The sequence below is a fragment of the Borostomias antarcticus genome, assembly GCF_949987555.1.
Source record: "Borostomias antarcticus genome assembly, chromosome: 11".
Classification (NCBI taxonomy): Eukaryota; Metazoa; Chordata; class Actinopteri; order Stomiiformes; family Stomiidae; genus Borostomias; species Borostomias antarcticus.
In genome coordinates this window covers 11,214,342-11,232,359 of record NC_140244.1, presented here as the reverse complement: position 1 = coordinate 11,232,359, position 18,018 = coordinate 11,214,342, and the positions used below count along the sequence as shown (strand labels likewise).

The following is an 18,018-nucleotide window of genomic DNA, read 5'->3' as shown; positions in this document are numbered from 1 at the left end:
ATGTCTATCAACTTTCGTTTGCCTACGAAAAACTGGAAGGTGAGGCTCGCCATTTAAAACTTTCCAGGGGGCGCTCTGGAGCCGTTTTGCCACACCCATTTCCGGCACCCATGAAATAACTTCTTTTTTTTACCGGGACTGACGTATCTGCCAAGTTTCAAACGTTTTCATGGACGTTTAGGCCGCCAAAAAGGCATTTGTGGTTTCACCAGTAGGTGGCGCTATATGTTTGACTCAATACCGATGCATAGATGTGTTCAGGATGCGACATTCATGAAGTGTGAGCAATTAGGTGCAAATCGGATAATGTATGTAGGAGTTATGAGGACTTCCTGTTTTAAGGTCTTAAGATGAAGCTGACCGAATATGAAGTTGATCAGATTAAATCTGTAGGAGAAGTTTGTTAAAGTACGAGGCATGGAAATGGTAAAAACAAGGAAAAAATGGCACATTAAGAGCAAAATGGCTGACTTCCTGTTGGATGTTGGGTATAGCTCCAAGAGACATTTTAGTGTGTCTAGATGAACTACATATGCCCACCGAATTTCGTTCGCCTACATCAAACTGAAAGGTAGGGCTCGCCATTTTAAATTTTCCAGGGGGCATTGGTGATGCCCTGATTCTTCTAACATCCATCTTCAGTTTGATGAGGTAGGCTAGTGTATAGGTAGGCAGGGGTGTAGTGGTGAATATAGAGGTGGGTGGACTCTGTCCAGTGCAGTTTACCCACCTTGTTTCTCCTCAATGATTAATACAGTGAGAAAATAAGGTGAGTAAACTCTCAGCCTCATTTTAAAGAGGTGGGTAAACTGAGCTTATTTGGATTTACCCTCTACTACACCGCTGGGTATAAGAGAAGGTCAGTTATCGCATATCCGTATTAGACAATCGCATATCCTTATTAGTGACAAATGTATGCTGAATCCCAGGATCTTTATCACTGTTCTTCTAGTTTGCTGAAAAATATGGAAAGATTTTCAGTCTTCGAATTGGGCAAAGGTGGGTTATAGTGAATGGACACAAGTTGGTGAAAGAGGCCTTAATTCAACATGGTGAGATCTTTGCAGACCGGAGATCCTTACCTTTATTTGATGATATAACTGAAAACAAAGGTAACTATGGCTTTACATTTTCTTCTTCGTGTTCTTCTTCTTCTTCTTATTATTATTATTGTTGTTGTTGTTAAGTATTATTATGTATAATTATATTTTGCCTGCTTTGGTATAAAGACATCACTCAGTGGTATCATTCTCAGGGGTGGTGTTCTCTATTGGGATTCTGTGGAAGCAGCAGAGAAGGTTTGCTCTTTCCACACTGAAAAACTTTGGATTGGGCAATAAGAGCCTGGAGCCCTCCATCCAGACTGAGTGCCAGTCTTTGAATGAAGCCATCATGAGTGAAAAAGGTATCTGGGATGATGGGTGGTTACATAAGCGTTATCTGTGTAAGGCAAAGAATGTTCATACTAAATATCCCCATTTTCATTACTTTTTCATGTCATCTCAATATTGAATATCACGTTTAGTTGCCAAAATTATCTAAGATGTTAGTTACAGTATAGTTATAAACATATCACATTTAGAGTTTAGCCCTTTTTTATCTTTTTTTTTTTAAACAATTGCCTACTATTTTTGTGTGGCTCGATTTTCTGTGACAAAATTAATCTGGCTTTTGGTTTGCAGGGGAACCTTTTAACCCCCAGTTCCTTATGAACAACAAGTCTCAAATGTGATTTGCTGCCTTGTTTTTGGGGACCGTTTTGAGTACAGCGACCAGCAGTTCCAAACCCTCCCGAAGATCATCAATGAAGCTGTTTATATGGAAGGATCTATATGGGGTCTGGTGAGACTATTTCACTTCTACCTGAATGTATTATTATATACTTTTAAATATCTCATCTAAAGTGCATTTAAATATCTCATCTAAAGTGCATTTAATCAAAGTTATTATACAGTAACATGGTTGACAATTCTCTGGTGTTGTTTAAAGCTGTACAGTCTGTTTCCCTGGATCATGAGACGGGTTCCTGGTCCACACAGAAAGATCTTCTCCCACTGGAAAACGGTAATGTCCTTCATAAGGGCCAAAATTGATGAGCACAATGAAGATTACGACCCGTCTTCTCCCAGATATTTCATTGACTGTTTCCTGAATGAGATGGAGAAGGTCGGCCATAATTCTCATAGACTTGTTGTGTAATCTTCTTGGATTGTTTGCTTCAATATTACGTTTTTTGTCTTTATTTTCCTTTTCTCCAAGTTCAAAGATGACACAGAGTCTGGGTTCAACATGGAGAACTTGGTTGTCTGCACCATGGATCTCTTTGTGGCTGGGACAGAGATGACCTCCACTACGCTGTACTGGGGACTTCTGTATATGATCAAGTATCCAGAGATACAAGATATGTGATTGTGTGTGTGTGTGTGTGTGTACTGTATGTGAGTGTTTCACATTAAAACCACATTTTTGGCTGTTTTTGTATTGCTTGTTTGTATAACAGTCTGCATCCCTACATAGAAAAGGTCCAGGCAGAGATAGACACAGTGGTTGTCTGGTCACGCCAGCCCTGCGTGGCAGACAGGAACAGCATGCAGTTATCCATGAGATCCAGAGGATGGGAAATATCTTACTGCTCAACATAGCGCGCATGGCCACTAAGGACACCCAGCTAGGAGGATACACCATCCCAAAGGTCAGTCATCACAGTCAAGGGATATTTGATCATTGTGGCTTCATGATCAAAATATTCAGTGCATTTTCAGCATCTGTCTATGATGTTCTCCCAGGGCACCTTGGTGTCAGACACTCTCCACTCCGTCCTGTTTGATAAGACTGAGTGGGAGACTCCACACGCGTTTAACCCGGGACACTTTCTGGACAAGGACGGCAAATTCAGGAGGAGACGCACCTTCCTCCCATTCTCTGCAGGTCCATCAAAATGCTTTCCCAGCACAGTTTGATCTTAGTGATGCACATCACCTGACTTTGAAACTACTGTTTTTTTGTTGTTGTTGCTTTTATTTTTTACAGATAGTATACAAACAACAACTAATACAACCATATTTACAATACCAACAAAAGACAAAATAGACATTTATAGACAATACACAAACACAAACGACAAGGGGAATTGGTTGATTCTGTAAAACCGGGACTGAGCACCTAACCAGCATCACCTTTGAAACTACTGTAAAGATATATTTGAAACTACTGTAAAGATATATTTGAAACTACTGTAAAGATATATTTGATACTACTGTAAAGATATATTCAGCACAGTGTATCCCTCAATAGCCCAGTGGCCTATCCTATGGTGGCCCTGAAGTGTCACAACACATTAAAAAAAAGTGACAACGATCAAATAAAGTGGCAACGCATCAAAAAGGTGACAACGCAACACAAATCGGCCACAACACAACACAAATCGGCCACAACACAACACAAACCGGCCACAACACAACACAAACCGGCCACAACCCAACGAAAGTGAGTCACAACACAACGGAAGTGAGCCACAACTGGGGGGGTGGAGTCTCGCCATCACGCCACTATCCACGCCACAAACCCCACAACTCGGCCCCTGAGTGGGCTAGAGACACACGGTCTTCCCCGGTGGGTGGAGGAGGGTGGCCCAGAGAAAGCTACACTGTTCCTGACTGGCTCTGACCCGAGGGGGCGGAGTCTCGCCATCACGCCACTATCCACGCCACAAACCCCACAATTCGGCCCCTGAGTGGGCTAGAGACACACGGTCTTCCCCGGTGGGTGGAGGAGGGTGGCCCAGAGAAAGCTACACTGTTCCTGACTGGCTCTGACCCGAGGGGGCGGAGTCTCACCATCACGCCACAATCCACGCCACAAACCCCACAACTCGGCCCCTGAGTAGGCTAGAGACACACGGTCTTCCCCGGTGGGTGGAGGAGAGTGGCCCAGAGAAAGCTACACTGTTCCTGACTGGCTCTGACCTGAGGGGGCGGAGTCTCGCCATCACACCACTATCCACGCCACAAACCCCACAACTCGGCCTCAGAGTGGGCTAGAGACACACGGTCTTTCCCAGTGGGTGCAGGAGGTTGGCCCAGAGAGAACTACACTGTTCCTGACTGGCTCTGACCCGAGGGGGCGGAGTCTGGCCAGCATGCCACTATCCACGCCACGACCCCACAACTCGGCCTCAGAGTGGGCTAGATACACACGGTCTTCACTAGTGGGTGCGGAGGGTTTCCCAGTACAGTTTGATCTTAGTGATGCACATCACCTGACTTTGAAACTACTGTTTTTTTGTTGTTGTTGATTTTTTTTTTTACAGATAGTATACAAACAACAACTAATACAACCATATTTACAATACCAACAAAAGACAAAATAGACATTTACAGACAATACACAAACACAAACGACAAGGGGAATTGGTTGATTCTGTAAAACCGGGACTGAGCACCTAACCAGCGCCACCTTTGAAACTACTGTAAAGATATATTTGAAACTACTGTAAAGATATATTTGAAACTACTGTAAAGATATATTCAGCACAGTGTATCCTTCAATAGCCCAGTGCATGCTATCCTACGGTGGCCCTGAATCGTCACAACACAACACATAAAAAAAAAGTGACAACAATCAAAAAAAGTGACAACGCATCAAAAAAAGTGACAACGCATCAAAAAAAAGTGGCAACACATTAAAAAAAAGTGACAACGCATCAAAAAAAGTGACAACGCATCAAAAAAAAAGTGACAACGCATCAAAAAAAGTGACAACGCATCAAAAAAAAAGTGGCAACGCATAAAAAAAAAAGTGACAACACATCAAAAAAAGTGACAACGCATCAAAAAAAAGTGACAACGCATCAAAAAGGTGACAACGCAACACAAATCGGCCACAACACAACACAAATCGGCCACAACACAAACCGGCCACAACACAACACAAATCGGCCACAACACAACACAAACCAGCCACAACACAACACAAACCGGCCACAACACAACACAAACCGGCCATCAACACAAACGTCTTGCCATCACGCCACTATCCACGCCACAAACCCCACAACTCGGCCTCAGAGTGGGCTAGAGACACACGGTCTTCCCCAGTGGGTGCAGGAGGGTGGCCCAGAGATAACTATACTGTTCCTGACTGGCTCTGACCCGAGGGGGCGGAGTCTGGTCAGCACGCCACTATCCACGCCACGACCCCCAAACTCGGCCTCAGAGTGGGCTAGAGACACACGGTCTTCACTAGTGGGTGCGGAGGGTGGCCCAGAGAGGGCTACACTGTCGGCGACTGACTCTAAGGTTTGTGTTGTGTTGTGGCCGATTTGTGTTGTGGCTGGTTTGTGTTGTGTTGTGGCCGATTTGTGTTGTGTTGTGGCCGGTTTGTGTTGTGTTGTGGCTGGTTTGTGTTGTGTTGTGGCAGATTTGTGTGGTGTTGTGGCCGATTTGTGTTGTATTGTGGCCGGTTTGTGTTGTGTTGTGGCCGATTTGTGTTGTGTTGTGGCCGGTTTGTGTTGTATTGTGGCTGATTTGTGTTGCGTTGTCACCTTTTTGATGCGTTGTCACTTTTTTTAATGCGTTGTCACTTCTTTTCATGCGTTGTCACTTTTTTTTTATGTGTTGTGACACTTCAGGGCCACCGTACTATCCCCATGTATGTATGCCGCTTCGTTAACACAGCGTCACACCTCCTTCCATAGGAGACCGGTTTTTGTCCGGGAAAATCTGTTGAAGTCCGACATATTTAAATCTCTCCAGTCATAATGTCCAGTGAAAAAAATTCCATCTAAGCACAATTTGAATTGTATTAAAAGCATGCGAAAATTACATTTCCACATATTATGATTCCTTCTATATATAAAAAATAATATACATTTTTTATCTGTAGGCTACAGGGCTATATGCAATGAACGAAACAGCTGTAATGTAGCCTGCCTAGCGGACCACTGTAGCGAGCGAGAGGGCAGGTTACCATTACGTATATAGCCTAACCATAATGTTATTAATCTAGACTACATGCATTGTGGTATTTTTGTGAGTGGCTGTAAGCCAATGCACCAAGGATAGCAAATGTCCGGTTGTCACTCCCTCCCTCCCTCCTTCCCTCCCTCAGTCGTGTTGTTGACCTGCAGTTCTATGTTGCTACTGTAGAAGATTTTTAACTGATCTAGTCAAAAAGGATTCGCTCAAACAGGTTAAGTCTGGTTTATTGAGAAAACATACGAGCGCAAGGACTTCCGGACAACGCACGTGAGTGGTTCATCCAAGTGAAGTGCCTCAGTCTGGTCTTGCGCGGCCTTATATTCAAGCAATACACAGGTATGGCGCTTCCAGGATGTGATTGGCTAACCCATTGTACACGTCATATTAAATGGCAGGCGTCATCAACAGTGGTCGAGAATACAGACACGTGACATGAGAAAAGGCAGTAATTCTTTCAGGGACAATGGGACAAAGGATGGTTATTCTGGAGCAGACAACGTCTAGGTCTCTCGACCTCCTGGAGAGGTCATCCTGTATTAGCACAGCTGTGTGAAAGGTTGAGGGAGGTGGTGAGGTGGTGAAAACTACAATTTCTATGACACTACCACAAGAGGCAGTGGTCCCAGAACATTAAAACAAAAACACTATAACCCCGCACATTTTCCAGATCCTTGGTGGTCTAGTTGTGACTACTGCTCAGCAGGCTACACTGTCCCCAACTGGCTCTGACCCAAGGGGGTGGGGTCTCGCCACCACGCCATGCACCCCACAACTCAGCCCCTGAGAGGGCTAGAGACACACTTGTCTTCACCGGTGGGGGCAGGTGGGTAGCCCAGAGAGGGGTCCACAGCCCCCGACCCAATAGGACGCGAGGGGGCGGAGTCTTGCCACCACGCCACTGTCCACACCACGGACCCCACAAATCAGCCCCTTAGAGGGCTAGAGAAACACTGTCTTCACCAGTGGGGGCAGGTGGGTAGCTGTGAATCATTTCAATTCACAGCTGTGGCATGACTAGCTTCCGTCCTACCAGTCCTGAACAGAAACAAGCCAACCACGCACATCAGCCAGGCTGGACCTGGCCTGGTTTATATAGGCTGGTATGCCTATCAATTGTTTCTCCATAAACAGTTATGTCCCCCCCCCCCCATCCTTCAAGTCCAAATAAGTAGGCTATGATTTGACAGGCACTCAAGGACACTTAACATAAAAACAGTGATAAAACATTTTTCAATAAAGGGACGAAAACAGCTACAATAAATACAACACAATACAAAAAAATCTACATTTGTGTAAGTTTTTGTAGGTAAGAGAGTATGTGTTCTGTTGCTTTGCCTCTACTGTAGGGGGTGACTGTAGCTCAGGAGGTAGAGCAAGGAAGCTGCCGCCATTGATGTGTGAATGTGTGTGTGAATGTGTGTGTGAATGTATGTGTGAATGGATGAATGAGAGACCATTGTAAAGCACTTTGGATAAAAGCGCTATATAAGTGCTTTCCATTTACCATTTAGGTAAGAGAGTATGTGTTCTGTTGCTTTGTCTCTACTGTAGGTAAGAGCGTATGTCTTGGGGAACAGCTGGCCAGGATGGAGCTATTCCTCTTCTTCACCTCCCTCCTTCAGAGGTTCATCTTCACCTCTTCACCTGGGGTCACGCCCTGCCTGGACTATCGGTTGGGTTCCACACTCAGTCCCAAGCCCTACCAGCTGTGTGCAGTCCCTCGTTGAGTCTCATGTGGAACCGGTATAAGACTGTAGCGATACGACCTCTAGCTTTGTTTTGAACAGGTAAGGGGAAAGGGGAGGGGGCTGGGGGTGAATGACATTATTTTTGTTTGGAAAACTAGCTAGGAAAAAGTGTGTCACCCTTAGTCCCAAGCACTACTAGCTGTGTGAGGTCACTCACTGAGACCGGAACCAGTATAAGACGGAGCACGACAAGAAGATTACAATGTTCTGGCTTTCTATCCATCACATTAGTCATATGAAAGAATATCATGCATTGAGCATCTGGATGGAAATTTATTAGGTTTGTTGATGTGGTTGGAAGTGTGGTGGAATCCCAGCTGTGTTCGTATCTTGATTTCAACCCTTCGTCTGGCCAAAATTAGTTGCCAAGATGTGTATGTGACTACCCTAGTATTGGGGCCTTTGGACAACATTTTAGTCAACACTATCTTGAGTTTGTTGTATCGATTGCCTAATAAATCCTCACAACAACAAATAGAGCAGCTCTCATTGTTCAGTGTCACCATAAAGAGCTTGTGACATACAGAAGATTAATGCAAGGAAAGGAATAAAACATGAAAGAAACACACCGCCCATAAGAAGTGGATAGTTCTGTCAGTTTTTAAGTTTTAAGTGCTGGGGACCCATACTGTACATTTCTAACTTAAAACGTTGAGGTACTCTATATTTTGGGTTCACATTGCTGGCAAGTAGACTATATGGGAAAAATGAATGGGATTCGCAAAAAAATGCAGAAAATAAGGTATGTGTTTAACCAAGACTCCTAGACTAGATGTTTGTTATAAAAGTGAAAACATCATTGCAGATGGGTTAGGTGACATTTCACTTGTATGGTGCCTGGGCTTATGTTATAAACTTACTTATTTTTAGAATCAAATGCTTGCTGCTGTTTTCAACGAGGATCAATGCCTCAAGAGCAGATGAGATAAAACTCCAATCAAAATCACTGAAACTTAAGATTCACAATGACTGGGGTTGGATTGGGGTTGGCTTTCATAAATGGAGCACATGAGGGAGAGAGAGAGAGAGAGAGAGAATGTCAACATGGTTGTGGGAGCTTCTGTTGAGAGGCATCTGAAAGCCCAGGGGCCTCATTTATCATTGAGGTACGCCATATTTTACACGGTCTTTTTCGCGATTTCAGGCGTACGCCATTTCCCCCCCCCCACATTGCGATTTATCAAGCCGAAAGGGCAAAAATTTAGTCGCCTTTCTCCGCGCTTTTGTAGGACACCTCTCAACTTGTCCTACCGATTTACACGGTGTTCTACGCCCTTTTTGAACACAGGGGGAACTGGCGACGCAGGTGGTGCGTCGGTGAATTACTATGTTTGACGGAGAGAATAAGAGCGACAGTTCATGAACGCACAATCACGTAGGCTAATAGCCCAATTCAGCACAAACATATATCGCAATGCAAGATTAGACGTGTCCTCTAACCGGCTCATTCATGGTCCGATATGGATTTGTTCCCCAAACTGAACCTATGCGCTGTCCCAAACCTTTCCGCGCTATATGTCACACACCTAATGCAGGCACTCCATCAAACGGCAATAATTGACCAATTAGATTGTCAGTAATATGTGGTCATGTGGACCTGTTTGCTGTTTGGTAAGCATATAAATGACAGTCCTCCTGTGCGTAATGCGAGCCTAAATGAATCCGGCGCTACTCGGCCTACTGGCCGAGATAGAACTCCAAAGAGGTGACGGCGATGGCGACTGCACCCACATAAGGGCACCATCAGTGAATGAATACGTCTATGTGAATCGCTAAAATGTGCACACTATAAATACCCAAATCATATGTGACATGCTCATCACAAGTGTAGTGGCACGGTGGCCTGGCTCCACGCATGACTCATTCATCCTGGCGCACAGCAGGGTAGGGGCTAGACTGGAGGCAGGCGCTGCGCGTGACGGCTGGCTTGTTGGTGTGTGCATAGCCAAGATACATATTCTTTGTCTTTTTTACTTTAATCTTTATTAGCATTTTCCATCCATACAACGACAATACAATAAAACATAAAAACTTACAATAACAGCTTATGGGTACTTCCATCCATGCAGCTTTTTTTTCTTACTCAAATATGACAATTTTAATATTAGTGGTATCATCACACTTCCTTCTATAATCCATCCATTTTTCCCATCTCCCTTCAAACTTTCCTTCCTGCATCCTCAATGCATAAATAAATCTCATAAATCTCCTCCACAACACCCACCACTGCTCCTTGGTTGGGCGTTCCACCTTATACCAAGCCCTCATTATTGTCTTTTTACTAGCAACCAATAGTACTTTCACTAGGTATCTGTCCCCTCCTTGTACATCATTCTGTTATGTTTGCCAAGATGTATATTCAAAGCTGATAAGAATGAGAACCAGTCAAGACCCCACCACAAAATGAGGACCCAAGCCCTCAGCCCCCTCCCCGTCATGAGGTTTACCAGCGGGGCCAAAGGGCCCGCACTGAGGTCATGCGCCAGCTATGAAGACACAAACAAGTAAGGTTCACATTTCTACCATTTTATTGTCTGTTGGTGGGTGACTGTGTGAGTGCGTTTGTGAGTGAATGTGTGAGGTCCGTGAGTGTGGTAGTGAGTGAATGTGTGAGGTCCGTGAGTGTGGTAGTGAGTGACTGTGTGAGGTCCTTGAGTGTGGTAGTGAGTGACTGTGTGAGGTCCGTGAGTGTGGTAGTGAGTGACAGTGTGAGGTCCGTGACAGCATGTGTGAGGGAATGAAGTGCAGTGAGGATGTCCTGTTGGCTCTGGTGGTGTAGTGTGGTGACCTCCACCAACTGCTGCACAACTGCCCCACAACTGCCCCAATCCATTCTGCCATGTCCCTCTGGGCCTATAGGGTCATGAGCCTCCAGCACAGCGTCTGAGAGGAAGCCCAGCCCTCAGGGACCCTTGAGGCAGGGACGCTGGCAGCCGGAGGTGGAGGCGTGGGCGGTGGAGACGGAGGCGCTGGAGATGGAGATGGAGATGGCACTGGAGTTGGAGGCCGGTGCGCTGGAGGTGGAGGCACTGGAGGTCGTGGCGCTGGATGTAGAGGCTGCAACCGGCGGGGGCACGACCGTCAGGTCAAGGACCACTGCAGACTCCCCCTCCTCTGAGTCCCACCCCACGTCAGAGTCTGGAGAAACAATTTCAGTCATTTTCTTTGAGTTTGTCTGTTAACTTGATTATGCATTAAACATTTCATTGTGTAGCCATATTCAATTGATATGTTTTTCTGTTGGCAGCCAAATAAATGCTTAAGTGTGATTTACCGGGTGATTTAGATGAGAGTCTTAATTTCCCAGAGGGGAAAATGTTTAATGTGGTCTAACATTATGAAGTGATCATCTGTGTTATCGTTCCCTGTTTTTGGTCCTAGATCAATCATAGCCTACCACAGAATGTGTGGAATGTTTGCTTTCCTCACAGCCACATAATACAGAATGTCCGTGTAGCCTACGCCACATACAGGATGCACGAAACGTACAGTAGGCTACCTAAACTGTAGGAGCAATCAGACAAATGTAGGCTCGTACAAATAGCTTACCTTCCGAAGATGATTTTCTTTCCTCGCGTGGACCTCACCAACAAGCACATGCACCTCCGTCTCCGAAAAGTTTCTCTTCTTTCCGCGTTTTTCCATAAACGTATTTGTCTTTCCTATGCTCCACGCTATATTATGTCGGTTCCTTCCGGGGTATCCACGTTGTGCGCTGTCATAGTTTTGACCATATATGGTTGGATTTGGGCGTGGCGAGGGCGGAACACGGGGCGCGTGCTCGTCCGCTCTCTTCTACGACACCGTCGGATTTTTCGTGGAGGAATTGGCGCAGCAGCGTGTACGACATTTTTGATAGATTCGAAAAGCGTGTAAATATTCTCGTCGTACGCGACATTTCGCATTTTCCGCGTTTTCGTCGTACGCCCTCTTTTACACCTGAATTTACACGCTCTTTGATAAATGAGGCCCCAGGGGTGACGGGGTCCTTGTTGGTATACCAGGTTTCTAAAGAAAGGGTGAGAAATGGAAGAGGAATATAATAGAAGAATAGAAAGTTTATTTGCCATGTGTAACAAGTACGGATACAGGCTGGAATTCTTTAATCGCTTGTCCTTACAGTATCTATCAGTGCTAATCAGTTCCTCATTCCAGTCCTAAGTACTCAGACATTAAAGGTTCCCAAACTGGCAATTTACTATCCGTAGTCTAGCAATCTATCAGTATCATCCTTATTTACTTATCCCATCCGATCATGGATGACTGTGTCTGTGTCCATGATGTAGGCAGTGCAATTAAATAATGTTCAAGTATACAGTTGTGCATAGTGTTCAACTGTGAGAGCATTGTCAGGTGTTGGTTCAAGTGTTCAAGTGTACAGTAGTGCAGAGACTGTCCAGGCAGGGGGGTGGTGGGTGGGGGGAGACAATGGGTCGTGGTGGGGGGGGGGGGCTGACCAGGGGTGTCTTCAGTGTCAGTCTACTGCAGCTGTTGGCTGCTGAGCTTGCGGACCACGTCAGGAAAGAAGCTGTTATGGAAGCTCTCCTTCGGGGTCCTGATGTTCAGCCATCTTCTGTCTCTCTGGCGAGATGGTGTGAACAGGTGGTATCTGGGGTGGTTGGTGTCTTTTGGGATGGAGATGGCCTTCCTGCGGCACCGTTGGTTGTAGAGATCCTCGATGGCTGGGAGCTCCACACCCATGATCTTCTGCACTGTCTTCACCCTCTGGATGGCCCGTCGTGGGCGGTGGTGTTGCTGTACCAGGCTGTGATGCCTCCAGTCAGGATACTCTCAATGATGCTGCGGTAGAAGTTCACAAGTGTTTGAGTGCTCATGCCCCATCTCTGCAGACACCTCAGAAAGCGCAGGCGTTGTTCTGCTTCTTTAGGATGGCCTCTGTGTTGTGTAAGGGGGGGGGAGTGGTAGAAAAGAACAAAAGTGTAAATTGTAAATTATGTTTTAAAATACAACCAATACACACAAAAGTTTGATCAAAAAAATTAAAAAGTGTTTTTCCACCTAGAATAATTAATCCACTAGAATCAAGACTTCAAAAGTGTTCATCTGCAACAATCAGGGGTGCCACTGGGTCGAATGCATATGAATACTTGAGACAAGGTATGGGCTCTTATGGGCTTTTACAGGAAAGACTGGGTCATTTTATACTTCATGCACCACCGTTTTACAGAAAATAGCAGACACTCCAGTCCCTCGAGTCTTAACAGTGACAATGATAGACAGCCATGTCTTTGTTTCAATTAGCTTTCTTTGGGTGAAAATTAACAAAAACTTTTAACAAAAACCTCTTTATAAAGATTAATCATCTTACCGGACAATAACTCAGTGTCTGGAATCCATAACCAGGCATCCAGGACAATGCTGGGTCTGATGGCGGCAAAGTTGCAGCCCTTTCCATCCAATGCCAGACTTTTATTAAAGCAAAACCTTCTTCAGCAAACCATTAACTGAACTTATTCTTAGCACTTGAAACCAGCATTCTTCTTCTTCTAAAGATTAATAAAATGGGAATAGAGATTGATCTCAAATATGTCCCTGGAAGCAAGCTGGTTTTAACAGTCACCTTGCCAACAACTCCCCATAAACTGAGCAGACCTACGGCATGTTCCTCCATCTTATATACCCTCTAACACCCGGTGGATGGCAGAGTTATGTGGAGAGAGAACGCCTTACAACATTTGCAAATGAGAACCTTCACTCACAGCTCTGTGCACTTACCATGCACCTAACTGCAAAAGATTGGCGCCCCGTTCTGAAGAATATCGCCTTAAGCAATTGACTGAAGTAATGCTATTTAACCACATCATTCTTGAGACTGAGGGTAAACATATCATTATTATGAGTTATAGGAACAGACATGTATTCAATAGGAGAGCTCAGACTACTGTATGTAGGCCTGGTATACTGTATAATGGCTCTAGATTGGTCACTCTGTGATTATGGCTATTCACACACCATAAAGAGAAAAATGCAGCTTGCTGTATTAGGTGGACAGCATGGCTAACTCAGATCTAGCACCAGCTGTTCATTTGTATAGAAAAGACTAATTTTAGGATATCAACACACTGAACATATGGACCTCATATGGAACACAGGATGTAGACATACGATCCACACCTGCTCCAGAGAAGCTTTTACTTTAATTAGCCTAATCATCTCATATCTACTGGATCATGCACATGGGTTACACAACAGGCCATGTGTGGTCGGCTCTGTACTGGGTAGTATGTGAGCTGTACTGGGTAGTATGTGAGCTGTACTGGGTAGTATGTGAGCTGTACTGTGTAGTATGTGAGCTGTACTGGGTAGTATGTGAGCTGTACTGTGTAGTATGTGAGCTGTACTGGGTAGTATGTGAGCTGTACTGGGTAGTATGTGAGCTGTACTGGGTAGTATGTGAGCTGTACTGGGTAGTATGTGAGCTGTACTGGGTAGTATGTGAGCTGTACTGTGATTTGTGTATGCATGCCAAACTCTGCTTACACAGTCCTTAAATCCTATATTTCAGTTTTCTTAGTAGATTAATGCTGCTCGTGTAAATACTGTGCTTTGGGTGTCCAAAGTATCTTAAGAATATTTTCTCTTAATTTGTATGAAATAACCTGCATACAGTATAAATCAGCTATTGAGAGCATGTGTATGCGTGAAGGGTCTAGCCCAGGGGTCTGTGTCATGTGGAAGATGCTTCTAATGAAAAGAGAATTTGGCAATATATGCATATAAAGGAAAATACATTTTGTTTCAGGCAGGGCTGGCCCTAAGATTCTGGTGGCCCTAAGCAAGATTTTTTGGGGTGGCCCCCCAAAACACTCCCAGCGCAACCACCAAACTAAACGCATGCACGTACACACATAGAGATGGACAAGTGAATTAACAACAAAGCTCTTGCTTTATTTGGAAAGGATATAAAAAAAGTTACTTAAACAATTAAAGGCCCTATGAGGGGTTTTGGGAAGCGGAAGTGTTTTCTGCCCAAAAAGACCACATTTCCCATGAGCCTCCCCACTCACTGTCGTAAACCTTAACTAGTTAACCTAGCCAGGTGTTTTGAAGATGGAACGATGGCCACCGACCAGGTAATTACATAGGTCTTACTAGTAACGTTACTTTTGACAATATATAACGGTCATATTTAAATTATTCTTCATCTTGTCGGCAGCGTAGGCTACTGCAGTAAATCGTTTAGTCATTCCAAGGAAGTTCTGAATGACCCGACCACAAAATAATAATCTAAAAATGTAATACAAGAAACGACATTTGTCGAAAATGGACACATAAACAAGTGTGGGTAATGTAGATTCACAGAAAATATTTTTCACGGTGCCCACCCACATCCATTGTATGACCTAAATGGTGGTAGAGCAATTATCAGACTTTCTCAAAAGTGCTAGTTTTGTCAACGTTTTGATCTGAACTATTGTATATGATCATAAGTAACCTTAAAACAGGGCTAAACATGCATTTTCCCTTTACTACTCCTTTAACCATCATACAGAAAGAAAGTCCTCAAAATATTTGCCTCCTTGTCAAAATAAAAGTATAAATCTTTCAAAATAAAGTGAACACAGAAAAGTATTGCACAAAACAAGCTAGCTATAGGCTTAAGTAAAAAAAAAAAAAAAACTAAAGGTCATCGTGCATTTAAAGTGATGATGAATTCCCTGTGGACCACACCCTCGTTCTCCACAAGGGGAGGTATAGCTAAAGTAGCCTATAAACCAGATTCAACGGGAGATTTGGATAGAGTGAAGTTGGGAGGGGGAGGGGCCACAGGTGGATTGCGTTCAACTGCATGTGGCTTATTATAAAATCATTCTGCTATGAGATCTTTTCGTTTTATTGCATATTAAATAAGAACGCCAGTTTTTGGGCTACATGACAATGTAACAATATGTAAAAAATGAATTACTGTACTGAAAACAGCAATTCCCACAATGCAAGCTTTTGCTGCGCCTGCGTATTCGCTCCACTGCGCCTTTAAAGACTGAGAAGAACTCGCCAGTCTTTCTATTGCTTAAGGACAGCGAAGAGGACGGTAGGTTTTATACTTTGTAACCGAAATACAAAATGTCAAATTGTCTCAATTTAGCATGATAGCCTATCTCGTAGAACATATTGAATGTAAATCCTACACCTACTTAAATAGGAGTGAAGCGAAGCGTCTCCCCACGTGGATCAGTTCAATTGAGTTAGCTGACTTTAGCTAAGATAACATTCTTTATCTTATATGCCAAGTAGGCTACCCAATACTCGTTATTTTATTTAGTTCATGGTATAATGTAGAGATGCTGTTTTTCAGAGTTGTGGCTGTTGCGTGGCTACATATTAACAACCACGCATGCAGAGAATGGCCAGAAACCGCAACCCCAGCACCGAGCCACGTGTTGCACCAAGCATGGGGGTGAGTTCGCCAGTTTCAATTGAGCTGGACTTTGTAGGGGTACGTCAGTTGGGGTAGGCTACGTCAGTTGGTGGTTATGATGACTTAACTTTTTTCCCCATCAGATCGACTATGGTGACTGCCTTGCAATTTAAGCCAAATTGTCTGAACCACCAGTTAAATGGCCATAGTAGCCTAAAGGCTACATTTATACAACCATAAACATGTTCATTTTCATTTGTCCTTAAGGGCTTTGATCCAGACTGAGGCTGTTGGTATTTGAAGATCATGTGAAGTGAAAGTGAGTGAATTGGCTACAAATTCAAATGTTACGCAATTATGCTCAGTAGGCTTGTTGGCTGATCCTTTTAAAATGAATGATTATATTTATTTGGACATGAATTATTATATTTATTTGGACTATGCTGCTTTTGTGGTGTCTTTAGATGGGCTGATCAGTGAAGACAGAGACAGTGGACCACTCGAAGACTTTGCAGGTAAGGACCGTAGCGCTTCACTGCAGGGTCTGAACTTGGCTACACGGTGTTAAATGATGACTATCTTTTTTCCCCAGCAGATCGATAATGTTGACTGCTTGATCTTTTCTAAGCCAAATGTATCTGATCCACCAGCTGTCAAATGACGTATAGTGTGGTATCCTTGGAAACAATCTAATCTAGACTTTCTTCCAGGTGTCCGGAAGTTGCTGATCCCAGTGGATCAGCTTTTCAAGGACGCTGAGGTATTTACCAAAGAATCAAGTCATTTCTTTAGAGGGTTTTCTTGGCCCGTCATCAGTCGGCCATGTTGCAGGTTGGAGGCTACTGAATGTAGATCACTAGCTAGATGGGTCTTATGTCTATTGATCTATCTAGTTAGTTGATATTGATCTATCTAGTTAGTTGATCTATCTAGTTATCTTAAATCTAAATCTTAAATTTAAATCTCCAACATGGCCGACCGTGAAAATCTTCTAGACAGGGCCGGACGGGGTGAATATTTCCTGCCGGGAAATGTATCCCCAGTCAGGCCACGAGCAGAGCCGACGCGGTGAGACTGAACACCTTCAGTTTCGTTTTGTTGACGGGGGGGGTGCTGCGCGATTTGTTGGCTGGGGGGCGGGGGGCAGGCCAGTTGGCGGGGCAGGCCACCGGGAAAATTCCCGATGGCCAGTCCGCCCTTGTCTGTAGATGGCGGGCTGGTATGATCTCACCTACAGGAATCTCATCACATCTCTTTTTTTCTGCAGCATAGATGAGCGAGTCAGACCTGAACTCTACGACCTGGCGATATGAGAGGTATGCATATTCACTGATTGGCCAACCAGTTCTCTACACTCTACACCAATAGGAGACCGCCCCACAGATCTGCTCATGGTGTCGATGATGACTAGACTTTTTTCCCCAGCAGATCGACTCTGTTGACTGCCTCTTGATTTCAAAGCCAATTAAGTCTGAGACGCAGACCGATTTATCCATTTAGCTGACTTGTTCCTCCTGGTTCCAACTAATTCAAAATGATATCTTTTTCTGTGTTTTCAGACTCCAGAAGGATTAACTCGCTCTTCAGCCTTGTTCTGTAAGGTGGATTGTCCTGGATGTTGTATATCTGATGGTGGTGGTGAAAAGTTTGGGCTATGATAAAAGTAGTGACATTACGAAATGACTGTCGACAAGGGGCAGGTCTACATTCTGAATGTATGACGTAGCCTAATGGCTTGAAATAAATATTGTATCTAAGCATGTATAATGCATATGGGTCTATTTTATTCTGCACAGCAATGAACAAAGTATAAATGTGAGGTGTCAGTTGAGACACCGAACGAGCAGTATCTCTTCAATAGCATGTAGGTTCTAGTAATCTACCTTATTTTTTGTGTTTAACTCTCAATTTG

General features: G+C 44.2%; 1 long non-coding RNA gene and 1 pseudogene across 3 annotated transcripts; both read left to right on the top strand.

Moving 5' to 3' along the window:
* On the top strand, positions 1–7,819 carry LOC311315396 (cytochrome P450 2J2-like; annotated as a pseudogene). The gene is made up of 9 exons: positions 1–39; positions 953–1,112; positions 1,256–1,405; positions 1,683–1,842; positions 1,990–2,166; positions 2,260–2,401; positions 2,518–2,692; positions 2,787–2,928; positions 7,530–7,819. The product of its transcript is annotated as a cytochrome P450 2J2-like (transcript).
* A 7,943-nt stretch (positions 7,820–15,762) lies between these two features.
* On the top strand, positions 15,763–17,858 carry LOC311315054. Of its 2 annotated transcripts, XR_014630657.1 has the most exons (7): positions 15,763–15,779; positions 16,044–16,145; positions 16,374–16,425; positions 16,571–16,621; positions 16,817–16,866; positions 17,374–17,422; positions 17,666–17,858. It is a non-coding gene; the product is annotated as an uncharacterized lncRNA (long non-coding RNA). The 2 variants fall into 2 exon arrangements; XR_014630658.1 differs by lacking the exon at positions 15,763–15,779 and having other exon boundaries at positions 15,855–16,145.
* The last annotated feature ends 160 nt before the right edge of the window (positions 17,859–18,018 follow it).